This window comes from Danio rerio, chromosome 6, assembly GCF_049306965.1.
Source record: "Danio rerio strain Tuebingen ecotype United States chromosome 6, GRCz12tu, whole genome shotgun sequence".
In the NCBI taxonomy this organism is placed as follows: Eukaryota; Metazoa; Chordata; class Actinopteri; order Cypriniformes; family Danionidae; genus Danio; species Danio rerio.
The window spans coordinates 58,909,457-58,930,341 of NC_133181.1; the positions used below are offsets into that span (position 1 = coordinate 58,909,457).

The following is a 20,885-nucleotide window of genomic DNA, read 5'->3' on the forward strand; positions in this document are numbered from 1 at the left end:
TTGTGATAAATACAGTTATCAGCATGTTAGATGACTTGTATTGTAATATGAGATTCTTGTCATGTCACCTAGCCCTAGTTTGTTTGTGTGTGTGTTCTCTTTATCATAAGTAAATTAGCTCTAGACTCTTTCATGTCTTTATGGCTTCATATTGTGATGGGTGTGAGAAAAAAAAAATCAAACCGTAGAGATTCAGCGAGTGACTCATTCAGAGGCTTCATGGGCTGGGAAGAACACAAGGTGTGCTGCTTGTTGGCAGATGTTTCAGCTTTCAGAGTAGATCAGCTATTGGGAAATCACATTTCTTTTGGGTGGTGGTGAGGAAAGACAGGTTATTATTTATGCTTGCCATTGAAGAGTCGCAGAGACTTTATTCCGCTATTACTTTTATGGCATTTTTCCAAGTACAAAAGATTCTTACTCTGTCTTTTTTTCCAGTACAAACATTGTTAAATTAAGAGACGTTTGCTTGAGAAGCAAAATAACAAGATAATTAATCTTGTTTCCTGTGAAATTAGGACAAACGCTAAACATTAAAGGGATAGTTCACTCACAAAAAGAGAAAGTTTGTGGTTAATTTTCTCACCCTCAGGGCAAGCGTGATGTAAGTGACTTTTCCTTTTGGAGAACATTTGTAGTAGATTTATTAAATGCAAAGAGTCATTGGTTACTGCCACTTTTAAAGTCCTAATTATTATTTTTATTGTTCTTGTTTTTATTAATTATAATATTGAGCAGGTTTTAAACTTTTTTATTTAAATTGATCACTAGGGGTGTAACGATACACTCAGCTCACGATACAATGTTTATCACGATATAATGTTCACGATTCGATATGTATCATGATATTTGGAATAAAAATTGAAAATTAAACTGAAATGCAAATTTTATTTAAAAAAATGTTATTACCAAGTAAACTATTTTTTATGCATTTCTTTTGTTTTAACTTGTTAAACTGAACCTTCTTTAAGAAAATAAATTAAACAGGACTGTCTCTGGAAAATAAAACAATTTAAAAACTTCTAATAAAATATTATTGAAATGATTCAATTCAATTGAATTTAACAGTAAGAGCTTAAGGCTTTGCTTGGTCACTTGCTTTTTTTGTGTGTGCAAAAAAAAAAAAAAAAAAAATTCTACATTTCCAGTTAATCAGAAGTTCTTTAAAATAATCCTGAACTTCTGTGTCTGTCTAAGAGGTTTCATGTTAAATTCATCATTAGTTTCATGTTAAGTATCATTCGAATGTGCGCGTCTGGTGTGTGATACTTTAAACTGTCATGTACGCGCCGTGTCGCGGCGCCGAGCGGCGCTTCTGGTGTGCGACCTGCTAAAGAGTACCGATTCTGATGTTTTATATAACTTAAAGCATATTTACACTTTAAGAATGACACTTAAGTGGACACCTCTCCTTTCCTAAGAAAATAAAAAATGTTGCATATAATTCCTTAAACATGTCTCTTATAACCATTTAGTGTGGACATGTCATGGTCAGAAGCAGCTTTACAGAAAATAATAGATAAAACAGTAAAAAAAAAATTGGTATGCATTTGGAGTGCATATTTGATGCATAAGAAGTGAAAATGCATTATCCTCGGCTTGTAAATCCGCAGACGAACATTTGTGTTTGGTTCATGTGATCGGCCAGATTAGCGTTTACCGATTGAGTCATAATGGTGATTATCATCCGAAACCGATCCCTAATAGTTTTGTTTCCTCGTGAGATCAGGCTGATATTTTCAAAAAGGTTGGTTCTGTAATCAGTAGTAAAGCATCCGCAGGTGCTGTCAGATGGAGAAGAATTTACTAGAGATATTGCTTGTCACTCGTACAATTAAGTATGATTTGCTCATTCACCAATGAAAATTTTTTTTAGGGGAGGGGTTTGGTGCCACGTCTCCTTTTTAAAATCATACATTTTTTACGATAGACCTCAGTGGCAAATTTAGGCATGGGCGATAGCCCTAAAACTTTCCTCTGCGACACACGCAACAACATACAATGTAAAATAGTTACATTTCTTTCGTGAGATCAGGCTGGATTAACTTATTGTGACACTCTCACTCTGTTGCGTCGAGTTTTGAATAGAAACAAAAACTTTCGTCGGAAATGGACTGAGTTATGATATGTTATATACACTATTAAAAGACAGCAGTGTTTTGTGTTAGCGTCCTCAACAGAGGCGGAGGTATGCGGCCTGTGAGAGAGTTATCCAGTCTCCACCTGTCAAGCTGTGACGTGTTTTGCTGAATTTGCACAGTGCGTTTAATAAGGCGAGATGCGTAACCCTTTACAGGCAGCATGAGAGTAGCAAAGCCTTTAATTCCACTTAATCAACGTGTGGGATTTACAGAATGAGAGAACGCAAATCTTACCGGATGTTTCCAAAATAAAAGGCATTGGGTGAGATGTTAATCAAGGACGAGCTACAGATTTCATTTGACAACACTGTGAAATGTAAAGAAAAATGCTAGTTTTATGCTCTATCCTTTGGTGCTTTTTCAGTTTGTTTTCCTCCGTCATGATCTTTTGGGTTCATTTAAGGGTATTTAGTAAGTAAATGTTGTCTTCATAAAACATTAGTGCACTCATTGACCTCTCAATGTTTGCCTTCTGTCAAGACATGCAACAAAACTAGAGAGATTTCAGCAGCATTTAAAGATGAATGGCATAAAATTTGATGGCAAAATATGCCATTAGACTGAATAAGATTAAGCTGATTAAGTTGCTTGTATCCAAGTCTTTGTATTTTTTGCATTGGTGCTCATACTATTGCTTAAACTAATCAGTGGGATTCTAACTAATTTTACAGTATATGCACCCTAAAAATATTGGGTTGTTGGGTCAAATATGGACAAACGCAACCATTGAGTTAAAAATTGTAACATAAAGTGAATTGAAAAAAATTAATGCAACTTTGGGTTTGTCAATATTTGACCCAACTTCAAGTTAAAACTAACCAGATTTTTTATCTTTTATTTTTTTTGTCGATATTTATTTAACTAGCATTAAAGGCACAGGGAAGAAATAGCTACATTGTATTTAAAGCAGAAAATTCCAATATTCTGAAGGCTGTAATAAATAATCTAGTGGGTGTTTTGAGCTGAAACTTTACAGACACACTCTGGAGACAAAAAAGTTTTATCTTAAATCTTGAAAAGGGGTAAAATATGTGCACTTTAATGAAGAAAAAATACTGATTTATTAATACAGTGAAGACTATACAGTGTTATTTTACATTACTGAATTTCTGTATTTGAATGCTTTTTGACTCAAAATAATAAAGAACTGTTTATTTACTTTTGTTTTTACTTGTAACTATTCCTGCAATTGTTTTTTTCTACATGATTCACAACCTTAAAAGTCAACCCTACCTAAATGAACCCTATGCCTAAATGAATGATTTCTTTTACAAATTGAGCTACTCAAGCCATCTGGCGAAATTGTTTTCATATCACTATATATATATATATATATATATATATATATATATATATACACACACACACACACACACACACACACACACACACACACACACACACACACACACATATATATATATATATATATATATATATATACATATATATATATATATATATATATATATATATATATATATATATATATATACATATAGAAAACATATATACATATATATATATATATATATATATATATATATATATATATATATATATATATATATATATATATTTATATATATATAGTGCAGCAAAATAAAATATTGTAATGTAAAAGTTTATAATGTATGTATAATGTATAATGTAGAAAGTTTATAATTTAAAGTGTGGATGTGGAACAAAACTAAAACAATAATAATGAAACGATACTGCAGATTTTCGAAAAATAAATAAATAAATAATTTAATTAATTAAAAAACACATATATCATTGGGACACTACTGTAGTATTTAATTAATCTTCTTAAATACATTTTTCCTTTTTTTTTGTTTTGGTTTTCTAACATAAGGATTTCTATAAAGTTTACTGTTCTTTATTTTGTCTGTGCTTATGTTTTGAAAGTGTAAACATATTTACCATGAAAGTGAATTTGAGATTAATTATTATTCATGTGATCATGAGAAAGACTTATACAGAAAGTAAATATAACTGATGAACAACATATTGTGCATCTTTAACATTTCAAGTTCAACTTTAGGTTTTTCAAATATGCCACAAGAAGTGTAAACGTATTTAATGGTGTGATTTTCATAAACATAAAAAGCTAGATATTAAATTAGTCTTAGTTATAAATAAGCATTAAAGCGGTCATTTCCATTACACAATGCATTAAATTAAATAAACCAGCATTAAAAGAGTGTTTTAAGAACCACATACAGTATTTAAGCTGCAGAAAGATCACACCAATGAAAAATATACCAGCTTTAGTAAAGATGTTTTCCAGATGACGCAAACTTTTACAGATGCATAATCAAACTGCTGCTACTTTTATTTTCACTTCAGTCCGCTGTTTTTTTAGCCTGTTTGTTTTAGACATTTTCAGTCTGCATACGTATCGTATTTGTTTTTTCAAGTCAATAAAAAAAAGACCAGCCAATAAACTTCAGGTCTATATCCTTCTCCTCAATCTACTAGTGCAAAAGCTCAATTGGTACACAAAAAAATTATCAATTTGACTTACTAAATATGTTAGGGTAAGTGGTTGCAAACAACTAATATGAGCAAAATTTTTAAATTAAATTTAGTAATGCTCAACTTAATTTGTTTGTATCAGTCCATAAAATTACTTGCAACCACTTGGTTCAGTTGGAAGCACCACTGAAAGCTTGAATGAATGAATGAGGGCAAAAATCTGGATCTTACTATTGACGATAAGTTGCATTATGATATCCATGCTGAAGCAAGATGCAAAAAAATAAGGTCAGCAACGTCTTCATTGTCTTATGAGATTGATGTATTTTGACTCTTGATCATTTATCATGCATTATATGTTGAGTCTATAAACTAAAAAAAATTAATGTTTGTTTAAATTCAGCTCATATAAATAGTTTTTGTAAATTTTGTAAATTCAATGAGTCATCTTTCTATTTTTTTTTTTTTTCTATTTGTTAGTTTGGCAATGTAGGGTCATAATCAGTGTTGGGAAAGTTACTTTAGATAGTAATGCATGACAATATTGAGTTACTCTCCAAAAAAGTAACTATTTACGTTATTCAGTTACTTTTTCTGGTAAATAATGCGTTACGGTACTTTTGAGTTACTTTTTATTACTTGGCTGTGGCTTAATCTCTTTCAGAACATGCAGGGCGTTTCCTTTTTTTTAAATTTTTTTTTTAAATAGAGAAGCTCTGCATTTAACGACACTGTATAACCTTCATTTACCTTTTAAAACAAACAAACAAAAAAAATGTTTGAATTATGTTACCTTCTGAGAGCTTCTACAGATCCTATCACTATCCTACTGAATTGGTTTATTTTACAGAAAATGAATTGTCCTGGAGCCTGTCCTCATTTATTGTTTAATAAGTTGAAAATGCTTTTTACTATAGCATGTCTAAAATTAAAAGAAATATAGTGGTTTTGTTTATTCCTGCTGTTCACACCAGATGCGGAAGAAGCATCAACCGCAAGTGATTTATATGTTAAGTCAATGCAAAGTTGAAAATAGACATCCTGCAAATGACGAGATTTGTGCGAATTAAGTGGTTTGAGTTTTGTGCAAGTGACACGCAAGTCGAGCGTTTGGTGTGAATCGCGCGAGTTGTCAAATCTGAACTTCAGCAGACATTTGTGCCACGTTAACCAATCAGGAGCTTGCTCTTGTAGGGGTGTTATTATGACGTATCGCCTGTTGTTGCAGTGCCAGGGGAAAATCCTCTTGTCGAATGCTGACACCGGACAACAGTTCATTAAACTGGGCTCGGCTTAAACCTGGTTTATACTTCTGCGTCAAGTGACCGGTGTAACCCACTGCGCATGCAACGCCCGTAGCTGTGCATTTATACTTCTGCGCGCTGTCTCTGTTGGTCTGCATTAACACTTCCGAAATGCTAGTTGGCAGTGAGGTGTAAATGTTCCTCTGTGTCGAGTTTCTTCGCTGCTGTTTTGTTTTCCTGAACACTTCCTGGATGTACAAGTGGCTCAAACTCGCTCATTTTGAGGCAGGAACCGGCGGACGTGCAACAACTTTAACTATGAGGTAAACACAAAACAAAACTTTTCATCCGAAGCTCCTTCACGGGACTCCACACTTGTAAACAATCGCTCCATTGGGCTAGCGCCGCTCGCGCTGCTCTCGGCCCCGCCCAGACTCGTCAGCGCTACCAAGCCGACCAATCACAGAGCTTGTGCTACGCATTGTTGCGACGTGTAGTTACATTTTTTGAGAGTTGCACGTCAGTGACGGCGACGGCCACGACAAAGGGCTATGCGTCAACGCCGTAGCATACGCCGGCGTTTAACGCAGAAGTATTAATCAGCCTTTAGTTGGAAGCACCACTGAAAGCTTCCATCATTCAGCTACAGTTTCTGGCGAAGTTTAAGAACTTACAGAGTTGGGTGCACCTCTGAAAACTGATTCTGAAAGGATCTAGTAGGCTCAAAACGAATCGAAACAGCTATTTTATCAATAAAATCCATGTTAGCCATTTAGCAACGAAGCTAGAGTCACAGGGCAGACAGAAGCCCTGCGAATGATGCGAGTCTGTGTCTAATGTGAAGTGAATTTGATGCATGAATGAAGCGGATTTGATGCGCGAAAGATGCAAGTAAACTCAATGTTTATGCGTCTATTTATGTGTGAAAATCGCAATTTACTTGCGCGCTTTGCATCTTGTGTGAACACAGCATAAGACTTTGTTAGGTTTTAGAACATTGTGTGTGTGTTGTTTATTGTTTTGTTTGTCTTGTGTGATGTTTATAGATTTTATGCTGCACAATTTGTGCTTATAATAATAATTAACTTTAAACTTTTCTTCTTGGTTTTGCATGCTATGTTAGGCTAGGCTAGCTGGCATAACTTGTTTGGTGTACATGGTCTAAATTAAAAGTAATAGACATGTTCTTTTATTCCCGCTGCTGTAAGACTTTTAAATTTGTGAGCTTTTTAAACATTGTGGCTGCGTCCGAAATCGCATACTTCCATACTATATAGTAGGCTAAAATCAGTATGCGAGCCGAGTAGTATGTCCGAATTCAAAGAATTCGAAGAACAGTATGCGAGAAGTACCCGGATGACTTACTACTTCTGGCGAGATTCTGGAGTACGCGTCCCATGCATGCTGCGCTATCCCATGATGCCCCGTGAGCGAATTCATGAATGGGAGTAAAGCGACGCAAATTACACAGGTACGTCACGTGACTGTCAAAATGGCGGATGTAGTACGTCCGAATTCCATTCATATTTATCACATTGATACTGTATAGAACTAGTGGCGTAGTGCAAAATGCGGAGGCCCCCCTGCAGGGATCACTGACGGGGCCCCCTGATGAAGGGGTGGGGGGGGTTGCAGGGGGTGAGAGACAACACAGGGAAGCGATCACAAATTGAGGAGCGGGGAAGGGAGGTGGGGTGGAGCGACAGCGCGGGGAAGCCTTCACAAACTGAGGAGCGATCACAAACCGAAAGCGGTGAGAGCGTCAAAGTAGCCAGAAGTCATTCATTTTCAATGAGAACTAGCGTTGAGAAACAGCGCGGCACGTCTTCTCCGGTGTGGGCGTCGAAGATAGTTGAAATCAAGCTAACTTTATAGTATTAGCTATGTTGCGGTTCGGCGGCAAGCAATTAGAATGAGAGGAGTTCAGAGAACACAGACCTGTGAACTTTGGTTCCGACCACAGTTGTTTCCAAGAGTTTGATTATTGCGGTTGCCGAATTTACAATTATTGAAAATCGCGACGACGCGGGGACCCCCCGCGGTGCGTAGCCCTGCGGGCCCGTCCGCTACGCCACTGTATAGAACGTACTTTTCTAATGGCCGAGTAGTACGTTTAAATTCAAATGCAGTACCTACTGAGTAGTAGGCGGTTTCAGATGCAGCCTGTGTGATGTTTATAGATTATATGCGGCACAAATAATGGGCTTTATGAACAGCTAGTGTTTTCTCTTACCGATAAAATTTTGGTGAACGGTTAATATGACTGTTTTCAATTTCCTACGGTTCCTTTTACAGCATTGATGTTGTGATGTAATTGAAATTATGTTGTGATGTAATTAAAAATGTAATAATTATAATCCATTAAAAACACTTAAACATTCATTTAGTGTTTCAAGCATAAAACAAGATGAAAAGCTGTTTAAACACAAGTGCCGTCAGGAGCAGCAGGCGAGCACAGAAACTCCTCTGAAAACACGAGGGTAAAATAAATGTCCATATTTTAAATGCATGATGGAAAAATTAAATTTATTGCAGTGCTTCTGTTAACTTCTGAGACCCACTTTAAATCTGATATCCCTCAGGCAGTGAAGATAATTGATTTTTAAAGAAATCAGACCGTGGTCACGTTTAAGAAATCACTTAAACGTGGTGATCTTGTACCAGCATACAGTTTATCAGTTTATACAGTTTAAGCGCTTCAACTGGGTTACTGAAAAATTAAAAGTCCTCTGCATATATTCTATTGGCTATTGGGCTTATAATAAAAATAATAAACTTGATACTTTTCATCTCAGTTTGGCAAGGGAGAGTCTCTAAGCAGGCTATGCTAGCTGACAGAACTTGTTTTGTGTACTTGGCCTACAGGCGGAGGTCAAACAAATCTGGGGCGAGACGAGGAGGTCAGAAGTGTGTGTGAAGGTGATCTTTGTGTGTTGGTCTGTGGATCTGTGTGTGTGCGTGTTTGGGGCTCCAAGCTGAGAAAGGGGGATAAAAGAGGAGCAGGCAGAGGAGTGCATGTAAACATCCTGCGGGCATCGGGACTCATCCTGGGAAATATTTGTCTTAGCTGGTAACGCAAAGAGGCAGTCGGAGCCTTCATCTGGCCCTCGGGGACTTTCACTTAAAATCCGAGGGGACGAAGAGAGAAAGGACGTCATTTACAGTGCGAACATGTCCCCGCCACTTTGTCACCAAAAATTGGGGTGGAGAGAAAGGATTTGGTTTTGTGGCATTGGCATATTTTTTGTGTCATGCAGAAGCAATGTGTGCTCTCAAAAGATTAATCGCGATTAATCGCATCCAAAATAAAAGTTCATATTTACAAAATATATTTGCGCATATCGTGTAGATTGTTGTGTATAAATGTATGCATGACTATATTGTATAAAATATTTGTTTATATTAAGAAATGCAATTATGTGTAATACAAATAATATATGACTTTGTAAATATATTTATTTTGTATGATTTTCTATTTAATGTATGTGTGTGTGTGTGTTTATACATGTATACATAAATATGAACAGTGCACATGTTTATATCATGTTAATACAAGCTTTTATCTGGGATGCAATTAATCGTTTACCAGCACTTAAACTATATTGTATACATGCATGTATTCAAAATGCACACATTTGATTATTTTGTGTTCAGCGGGGCTGCCTTTTATTTGGTAAAAATATAATTATGAAATACTAGAATTTAAAATGAGTGCTTTCTATCTGAATATACACTGACTGGCCACTTTATTATGTACACCTTACTTGTACCGGGTTGGACCTTCTTTTCCCTTCAGAACTGCCTTAATCATTCGTGGCATAGATTCAATAATGTTCTGGAAATGTTCCTCAGAGATTTTTTCCTTATTGACATGATAGCATCACGCAGTTGCTGCAGATTTTTTCGGCTGCACATTCATGATGCAAATCTCCCATTCCACCACATTCCAAAGGTGCTCTATTGGATTGAGCTCTGGTGACTGTGGAGGCCATTTGAGTACAGTGAACTCATTGTCATGTTCAAGAAACCAGTCTGAGATGATTCACGCTTTATGACATGGTGCGATATCCTGCTGGAAGTAGCCATCAGCAGATGAGTACACTATGGTCATAAAGGGATGGACATGGTCAGCAACAATACTCAGGTAGGCTGTGGCGTTGACACGGTGCTCAATTGGTACTTATGGGCCCAAAGTGTGTCAAGAAAATCTCCCTCACACCATTACACCACCACCACCAGCCTGAACCATTGATACAAGGCAGGATGGATCCATGCTTTCATTTTGTTGATGCCAAATTCTGACCCGACCATCCGAATGCTGCAGCGAAAATCGAGACTCATCAAAGAAGCCAACGTTTCTCTAATCTTCTATTGTCCAGTTTTGGTGAGCCTGTGCGAATTTTAGCCTCCGTTTCCTGTTCTTAGCTGACAGGAGTTGCACCCGGTGTGGTCATCTGCTGCTGTAGCCCATCTGCCTCAAGGTTAGACGTGTTGTGTGTTCAGAGATGCTCTTCTGCAGACCTCGACTGTAACGAGTGGTTTCTTGAGTTACTGTTGTCTTTCTATGTGCTGGAACCAGTCTGGCCATTCTCCTCTGGCATCAACAAGGCATTTGCACCCACAGAACTGCCGCTCACTGAACCAACAACCATGCCACGTTCAAAGTTGCTTAAATCCCCTTTCTTCCCCATTCTGATCCTCAGTTTGAACTGCAGCAGATCATCTTGACCATGTCCACTTGCCTAAATGCATTGAGTTGCTGCCATTTGATTGGCTGATTAGACATTTATATAGATAGACATAATATATCCCACTTTATATTAAGTGTCCTTAACTACTATGTACTTACATCAAAAAAATAAATACAATGTGCTTACTGTGTTTATAATGTATTTGAGAACAATTTTGGTGCTTTTGAGTTGAGATAGAGGTTAGGTTATGGACGGGTTTGGTGGCATGGTTAGGTTTAAGGGTGGGTTAAGGTGTAAGGGATGGTCAACAGTGTATTTACAAATGTAATTACAAAAGTTAAATACAGATGTAATTACATACATGCATTTAATCAAGCATAAGTACACAGTAAATACATGTATTTACTCAATAAGTACATTGTAACAAACTATTAATTCCTGTGTAAGTACATATTAGTTAAGGCCACTTAATATAGATTTGTGTTTAGTTGGACAGGTGTACCTAATAAAGTGGCCGGTGAATGTATATTTCCTAAGTGATGTTTATGGAGAGACTTTTTTTTTCTATTATGAGCATTAATAGTTATTGAGCATTAATAACTTATTTCCAATTATTAAATTGTTTTGTCTTTTCCATGATGACAGTACATAATATTTCTCAAGTTATTTTGCAAGACACTCCGCCTTAAAGTGCAATTTTAAAGTCTTAATTAGGTTACTGTAGCAAGTCATTGGACAACAGTGGTTTGTTCTGTAGCCAATCAAAAAAATAATGATTTAAGTCGACTTAATAGTAAACATCTTCTTATTCTAGCCAAAACGCAAAGCAAGAAGAGAGTCCTTGTAAACCCCCAATACCAATGTGTGTGTGTGTGTGTGTGTGTCTGGAGGGCGTCTGCTGGAGTGTGAGTGATGAGGGCATCATTGAGGAGCTCTGGGTGTTTCTGGAGGTGGAGAAGAAGGAGAGCTGCAGGTCTGCTCTGAAGTGCATTATTATTATTTGTACTGAGATCTCCTCTGACACACTGCCGGCGTCTTGGGGCTCAAACGCACCAATGCAGACGGAAACCATCAGCTCATGGAGCTCCAATGAACACGGTTACACATGCAGACAAGAGTGTATCACACAGGACCCTCGTCATTAGGATTAACACAATAAAACCTGACACAGAGGATCATGCATGTTTTTATCATGCTGCATGTATGCATTTATGCATTTATTTTTGTCATATTTATTTTGCGCTAATGTTTTATCGAGCTTTTATTTTATACAATAGGTTTTCCTTTATTTGTAAATATATATGTTAAAATTGGTTTTCTCCCAGTAGTCAGCATTCTCTTACAGAATACAGAATTTATTAATACTCTAAAGTAGCTTTTTTTAAAGTTTTTACTTAGTTTTTATTGTTATCATTAGGCCTGAACAGTATATCATTTGAGCATCGATAATGCAATGTGTGTAATACTGTAAAGATATTATTAAATCTAATTCAAGAAATATTTATACAGTTTTGACAGTGTTATTTTACATTTGATTTGTTTAATTTCTCTATTGAAATATTTTTAGACTCCCCAGTAAACACACTGTTCTTGTGAATTATTATAATTTATGCATATTTGATTAGCATAGTTGATTTAAATTAATGAAATCTTTCCAAATAGAGCTTTTCAAATCATCAGGTGAAATTTTATTCGTATCTCAATATGTATTGCGGCAACACAATATATCGCAATTTCATATTTTTCCAATATTGTGCAGCGCTAGTTGACATTTTGTTTTGTATTTTGATCCAAATATGTTTTTTTAGTATAATAATAATAATAATAATAAGTCAAGTATAAAGTTTTATATAAAAATTAATGAATTTTAATTAATTGTTTTTTTTCCCCAAGCAAATCAAATGTTTGATTAAATATTTTTAGATTATAAAATATAACAAACATGTCATATAAATAATTTATTTAATTTGAGAAAAAAAATTAAATATGAATATGCAAAGCCAGCATTTCAAACATTAAAAGAGAAGTAGAATTTTTTCATTACATCTATAATTCTTTTATTATTAAAACTGCTATAAATATTTTTTAAATGATATCCCCTCATAATAATTGTTTACAAAAAGAGACAGAACAGCAGGCATGCATTTCTCATGTTGTGTGTGCGTGCGTATATGCGTGCGTGTGTGTGAGCATGTCCCTTTTTAATGTGTATCTATATGTTGTCTGTCTGGATGTATATATGTCTTTTTCTATGTATGTCTGTTTTTATATATACATGTATGTATGTGTGTCTGTAGGACACAAGCCCTGTGGTGTGTTTTCTCCTTACACTGAAGAAATGACATGATGCATTTATTATAAACTCATTGAAATCCTCTTAGAATATGAAGCCTAGTAATTCTTGCTTTGTCTTTGTATCCTTCAACGGATTGGTTATCCGTTTTCGGATTTCCGGGTTATCCGGATTTTTATTTTTTTATGTTTTAAATACTTTAATAGTATTCAGCATGTACTTGTTGCACCTTCTAATGCAATTTTTTTTATTTTTTTATTTTAATATTCACATTTTTCATTAAAAGGGCAAGTGTATTATGCAATTTGAGGATAATGTGTTAGCAAATATTTATGTGGATATAAATAGTCATGTTTAACATAAAAATGGCCAAATATTGTCGGATTAATTGCTCTTGCTGATATTTTTATTTATTGGTTTAATTATTTAATCTTGTAAGGGTTACATTAAATCAGGGGTGTCCAAACTCGGTCCTGGAGGGCCGGTGTCCTGCATATTTTAGTTCCAACTCCAATTAAACACACCTGAACCAGCAAATCAAGCTCTTTCTACGTATACTAAAAACATCCAGGGAGGTGCAGGGCTCGAAATTAACCGGTGCTCCCAACTTCAAATATTTAGGAGCACCAAAAAAAATTTAGGAGCACCTACCAAAAATGAATGAGCACCACTGCAAATGGTATTTTAAGGGATTTATTGTATTTTAAAACAACATCAATTAGGACTAACAAAAGCCAGAAACAACTATAACTAATGCTGAGATGACATTGATATTTGTGTGCAATAATTCCAAAATTATTGTCTAATAATTATAGAATATTGATGATGATGAAAATGACAATAATAGTAACAATGAATTCCATTTCTCATTATGATGCTGCCTTGAATGTGCTTGAATGTAGGTTATCTGCTATAAAAAGTCTGTTACTTTATGAAAAATAAATGTATGGTTTGCATCAAACAAAATGAAGCATTGCAGTAAGAAATATTTATTTTGCTGTTTTTATATGCATGTCAATTTAATAAATAATAGTTTTGCTACAAAACAAACAAAAGATTATAATACATAATTCAATTCAATGCTAAAAGCTGCAAAACAGTCATCAGTAAATAAATAGAAAAAATAATATACACCACAAGAAAGAATAGACAAAAGAAAGTAAGTAAAGTCTCACTTCTACCACTCTATAAAAGTTTTGGTTTCAGTTTGTGTCAATTTAAATGTTTAGTCTGAGCTGATCTTCACTTTCAGTGTTTGTGGAAAAGCAGGCGAGTCAGCCGACCCAATTTATGAGCAGGCAGAGCAGGATTCTTGCGATGACCACCGGCGCAATACCGCTCTTTGTTATAAACCGCAGTTTCAGTGTAAACTTAGTAAAGGCGAGCTTCTTTGGCGATGATATGTACAGTATTAGATTTGACTTTTAGCGCTGAACACGCAGTAAAACGCAACGCAACGAGATTCGGGCGCCTTCTCCGAAAACAAGTACTTGATTGATCTCAGCTGGCGGATCAATAATCACCACATCATGATCGCTTTCATCTGCGCCTCAACTTTAGGTGGGGTTTGCAAACCTGTGTGCTTTAAGTTTTCACTCTTCAGCCGTTTGCATTTCCCGTGGTCATAAAGCTCCTTTCCTGTCACCTGACAGCGGAATACCTTGAGTGATTGACAGCTAATATGAACCAATATAGCGGCAGGGAAGAGCGATTCAGCACGTTTTTAGAAAAAAAAATCAAAACAGGTCGCACTACAACCATTATCTGCAGTCGCACTAATGCTACTACAGTATATATATTACGAGGTCGCATAGATTAATTTTCGGGCGCATATGCGATTAAAATGGTCGCAATTTCGAGCCCTGAGGTGTGATGAAAGTTAGAACTAAACTATGCAGGACACCTGCCCTCCAGGACCGAGCTTGGACACCAATCTCATGTCCTGCACAAAAATAAATGAAAGGCGGGACTTTGATTTTATTCAGTGTGGTTTGATTGGATAGCTGTGGTCTGCTATTGGTGGATCTCATGTGATTGACTGATTAAGCTTATTCTGTTAAACATTGTTATCCTTTTGTCTGATTTTCATAGTTTGCTGCAAATCAAACTTTGTAATGGTATTATCTCTGTATTATTAGCAACTGAATGCTCTTTCTAAATCTGTGTTTTTGTAAAAAAATACTAAACTGTGAATAACTAAATCTTTGCTGGCAACCACCCGCAACTCTATGGCAGCATGGCAGAAGGTTTTGCGCGTGTAAACATCACTCGCTTTCTTTGAGAACATCATAAGTTGGTTGTGAGCTGAGCGTTTTTCTGCTGTATTGACTCATTTCCAGACACACGGCTGATGTCAGAGTTGGAGAGAGACGAGTTTGAACACGCAACCTTCACTGCACTCACACAATGAAGAAATTATTTAAGACACACACAAACACTCACTCAATTACTCGCATACATTCACTCACGCGTTATCTCACTCACACATTTTCTTACACTCACATATTACACACATGCACTCAAACTCAATCATTCGCTCACATATTCACAAACTCTCTCTGCACACACACACACACACACACACACACACACACACACACACACACAAACACACACGTTTGTTTCTGTGAAAAGTGGGGACATTACATAGGTTTCCAATCATTATATACTGTCCAAACCGTATATTTTATTACTTTTAGTTATTATTATTATTATTATATTGCCCTCACCCCACCCCTAAACCAAACCATCACAGGAGACTCTGTGCAGCTTTACTCTCTGATTTAACTCATTCTGTAGGATTTATGAGCATTTTGAGAAATGAGGACTCCACCAATGTCCTCCTATTTCACCTCCTTTTTGTAATACCTGTGTCATACCCATGCCATTATACAGACTTGTGTTCTGATATGTCACAAAAACATGTATACACACACACACACACACACACACACACACACACACACACTCACACACTCATAAATATTCACTCATTCACATATTACATATTCACAAACACTTACACACACAATCATACTCTCAGACACTCGCTCAATTACTCACATGCACTCATAAACACTTATTTGCCCACACTATATCACGTTACATATCCACAGATACACACACACACACACATAAACGCACACATATAAAATAATCACAGATATTCACTCGCTCATAAACACTCCTATAGCACACACACACACACACACACACACACACACACACACACACACACACACACACACACACAGTGTAAGTAAGCAGGCCTGTTTTTATTTACAGGATTTCTCACAGCAGGTCTGTGTTAGTTTCATTGTTCACCATGTTTAATATTTCCACTTTCTCACAATATTGTTTTTTTTTTCTCCTACACACACACATCGTTCACAGCACAGATTCTGGGTCACAATTCAAGAAAGAAACCCGAGACGATTCATCACAGTGTCTGTTGTAATGCTTTTCCTCTGCAGTCCAGCAACTCTTTTGTCATTTTTTGATATGATAATGCAAGCCATAACAGCATCCGCATTCATTTCTGCGCCACTGCAATGATTCCCATAGATTTAAATAGAGTTTAAAGTCTCACTGCCTCACACAAATCCACTACTGTTACGGATTTGGCGAGTGGCGTGCGACAGCTTCTATTTACAGTTTGATTTTTATTGTTTGGTATACTAATATTGGTACCAGCCTGAACACCCGCCGGTGACCTATTTACACCTGCAGCTTCTCCACGATGGACGTCCAGCTTTCTCTAGCCTCCAGCGCCTAGAGTGCAGCTCTGCCCAAGAATTTTGACCAGAGGAGAAATGATAGTGCCCAACTGAACCTGGTTACATTCATCCATTCATTTTCTTTTCGGCTTAAGCCATTTAATAATCAGGGGTTGCCACAGCAGAATGAACCGTCTACTTATCCAGCATATGTTTTGTGCCGCGGATGCGCTTCCCACTGCAACCCATGACTGGGAAACACCCATACACATACACTTTGGATAATTTAGCTTACCCAATTCACCTAAAGTGCATGTGTTAGGACTGTGGGGGAAACTGGAGCACCCGGAAGAAACCATGGGAACACAAGTAGAACATGCAAACTCCACACAGACTTGCCAACTGGCCCAGCCTGGACTCGAACCAGCGACCTATTTGCTGTGAGGTAATCATGCTACCCACTGCACCACTGTGATTCCCGGGCCTGGTTTTTCTCCATGTTTTTTCCCCCTTCACTTTCGTCAATTGGTGAAGTTTGTTCCTCCACTGTCACCACTGGCTTGCTTGGTTTGGGACTTGTGGAGTTGCGCATCGGTGGAATTGCTCTTCAGTTTTTTGGCTTTTTAGCAGTGAAAATTAAGCCACACTGAACTGAACTTCTTGTGCAGAGCTGCAGTCTAGTTGCTGGAGAAGCTGGACGTCCATCGTGGAGAAGCTGCATGTGTTAGTAGGTCACCGGCGATTGATCAAGCTGGTTTACTGGAACAATGTGGAGACTCGTCTGTCTCAGGGGTCCTTCAGGAATCAGTCTCATGCTCTCTGCTCCTCCATGACCACCACAGTAAAGTATCTGGTTAGGATACGGCCTGGTCCAGGATTATGGAGACCTTTGGTCCTTGGTACTTTTGTTGTGTTTTTATTTTATATATATATATATATATATATATATATATATATATATATATATATATATATATATATATATATATATATATATATATATATTAATGTATTTGTATTGTTTGTTGTTTTTTTGTATATATTGTATATTTCATTAGTTAATTAAGTTAGTCAGGGTAATAGGGCAAGTTATTGTATAATGATTTTGTTCTGTAAACTATCAAAAAAAAAAAAACTTGCATAAAAGGGGCTAATAATTTTGACTTTAAAATAGTTTTACATTTTTTTTTTAATTTCTATTCAAAATAAAATAAGACTTTTTCTAGAAAAAAAATATATTCTGCTAATAATTATGAATTATGAAGTATGAATATATATATATATATATATATATATATATATATATATATATATATATATGTATGTATATATATATATATATATATATATATATGTATGTATATATATATATATATATATATATATATATATATATATATATATATATATATATATATATATATATATATATGTATGTATATATATATATATATATATATGTATATATGTGTATATATATACACACACACACACACACACACACACACATATATATACATATATATATATATATATATATATATATATATATATATATATATATATATATATATATAAATATATATACATACATATATAGATAAATAAATACATATATAGATAAATATATATATATATATATATATATATATATATATATATATATATATATATATATATATATATATATATATATATATAGCTGTATTCCAGTATATTCCTTTACAGTATTTATTAATAGTCTGATTTATTTGTTTTCATTTCATTTTATAGAATTTTTTACTATTTTGGTCATTTTGGCTGTTTTGTTTAATACTTCTTAATAGTCATTATTTATTTTTTCGATTAAGATAATGTAGAAGTAAAATAAAATGAAGACAGAACTAATGTAAATAATAACAATTATAGTAGTAATAATAATAATAAAAATGTTAAAAGTAATTAAATGTCAAATATTTAAATAATTAATAAAAATAATGATACATGTAACAATAATTAAATATAAAATATTAAAATAAATAGAAAAAAATGATTAAGAATAATGTAAAATATAAAAGTTATTATAATAATATTAAGAATCATTCATTCATTCATTCATTCATTTTCTTGTCGGCTTAGTCCCTTTATTAATCTGGGGTCGCCACAGCGGAATGAACCGCCAACTTATCCAGCAAGTTTTTACGCAGCGAATGCCCTTCCAGCCGCAACACATCTCTGGGAAACATCCACACACACATTCACACACACACACACACACACACACACACACACACACACACACACACACACACACACACACACACACACACACACACACACACACACACACACACACACACACATACACTGCGGACAATTTAGCCTATACCAATTCACCTGTACCACATGTCTTTGGACTGTGGGGGAAACCGGAGCACCCGGAGGGAAACCCACGCGAAGGCAGGGAGAACATGCAAACTCCACACAGAAACGCCAACTGAGCCGAGGTTCAAACCAGCGACCCAGGGACCTTCTTGCTGTGAGGCGACAGCACTACCCACTGTGCCACTACTTCGCCATATTAAGAATCATTAAATATAAAATTTGCAAACAGTAATAATAATAGCACATGTAAAATAATGTAATGTCAAATATTTAAATCAATAATATTATTGCATTTAAAAAAATAATTAGATTAAATATTTTAATAATAGGAGCGGTGTGGTGGCGCAGTGGGTAGCGATATCGCCTGGTTCGAGCCTTGGCTGGGTCAGTTGGCATTTCTGTGTGGAGTTTGCATGTTCTCCCCGGTTTCCTCTGGGTGCTCCGGTTTTCCCCACAGTACAATCATGCTCTTAGATGAATTAGGTGAGCTAAATATGCATGTGTGGGAATGAGAGTGTATGTGGTGTTTTCCAGTGATGGGTTGCAACTGGAAGGGCATCTGCTGTGCATAACATATGCTGGATAAGTTGGCGGTTCATTCCGCTGTGGCCACCCCAGATTAATAAAGGAACTAAGCTGAAAAGTAATTGAATGAATGAATGAATTCAATAATAAAATTATAATATTAGTTACAATAGTAATAATAAATGTACAAATATTTAAATGTAAAATATTTTAATACTTTTTTTTTAAATTAAAAATAATTAAAAATAAATATATTTAAAAATAATAATAATAATAATAATAACAATAATAATAACAGTAATACGCTTACAAATCCAAAATTTCAAAGAAGAAAAGATATAGATGAAGTGCAAGTAATAAGAATGATTGTGTGTGCTGTTTGAAAAGCGCATCTTTCACATATACTGGACACACAAGCTCTTCTGCACTCATGGACTGGAAGGAGGGCATATTATGCAAGAGCCTGTGGTGTTGGAAGGGCAAATTACATCTCTGTCTCTTCCAGTGATCATCACACTGTCACACACACTGCTGTCCTTCCCCAGAGCTCAGAGTAACCCTGAAGAACACACACAAACACACACACACACTCTGATCGGCACACAGCAGTCACTGCACACCACAAAACTGCATTTCTGCTCAAGTGTAATGGAGACAGACAGACTCTTGAAGAGCTTCACCACAGCAGTGGATGTTCACTAAACACTCACTTAATCACAATAAGACGTAAAACAGAACAATTCACTAAATTACAATGATCTGCCAAACCAGATGCTCTTCTTTTTTTTTACACAGTGAAGATAACCATTAGCTTTGATTTCAGTTGTCTCTATCACTCTCTCCCTTTCCTCACACACACAAATAAATCAACACAATTTTTATACCAAATACGATGTATATATTTTACTTGTTTCTTTTTGGTATTTGAAGCATGTTTAGCGCACGCTCGCACACATGCAAACACACACAAACACAAATATACATTTATATGTGTTACGTAGCGGATGCACCTCGCTACGCACATAAGGTGAAGTATGACCGCTGTTAAAAGAGGTCACCCGGAGTCCCCGTTCCTGTTTCCCAAGCACTCACACACACAGGCCAAGTTGTCAAAAGGGATAACAGACTTATTAAACAAATATTTCGGTATCAGAACCAGGGAACAAAAAGGCCAAAACGACAAACAAAACAAGGTACGCTACCTAATATTGAATTTCTTACCTAAACCGAAAATAAAGTTCCGTAAATAAAACATACAATTCTACCCTCCATAACTGTCCATTAAACATGAGAAAACGGGACAAAAGAAAAAGGGCCTTCCCTTTGATCAATCAGCAGTAAGTAAACATTTAGCCATAGCTAACACAGGATAGCGTCATATTACCGTATTTAACAGAGTATCTCACCAGATGACTTTGAAACAGTTGTAGAAA

At 35.6% G+C, this 20,885-nt stretch overlaps 1 protein-coding gene across 21 annotated transcripts in view; it reads left to right on the forward strand.

The window, feature by feature from the left end:
- The window catches only part of LOC137496031 (uncharacterized), a 166,689-nt gene that overhangs the window by 23,562 nt on the left and 122,242 nt on the right, over positions 1-20,885 (forward strand). The window contains exon 3 of one of the 21 annotated variants that reach the window (XR_012408272.1): positions 8,729-12,056. The exons of 19 other annotated variants lie outside the window; for them this stretch is intronic. The gene's annotated coding sequence lies outside the window, so the exon portion shown is untranslated. Of the gene's footprint in view, positions 1-8,728; positions 12,057-20,885 lie in introns of those variants that run through there. One more of the 21 variants, XR_012408273.1, reaches the window with a different exon arrangement.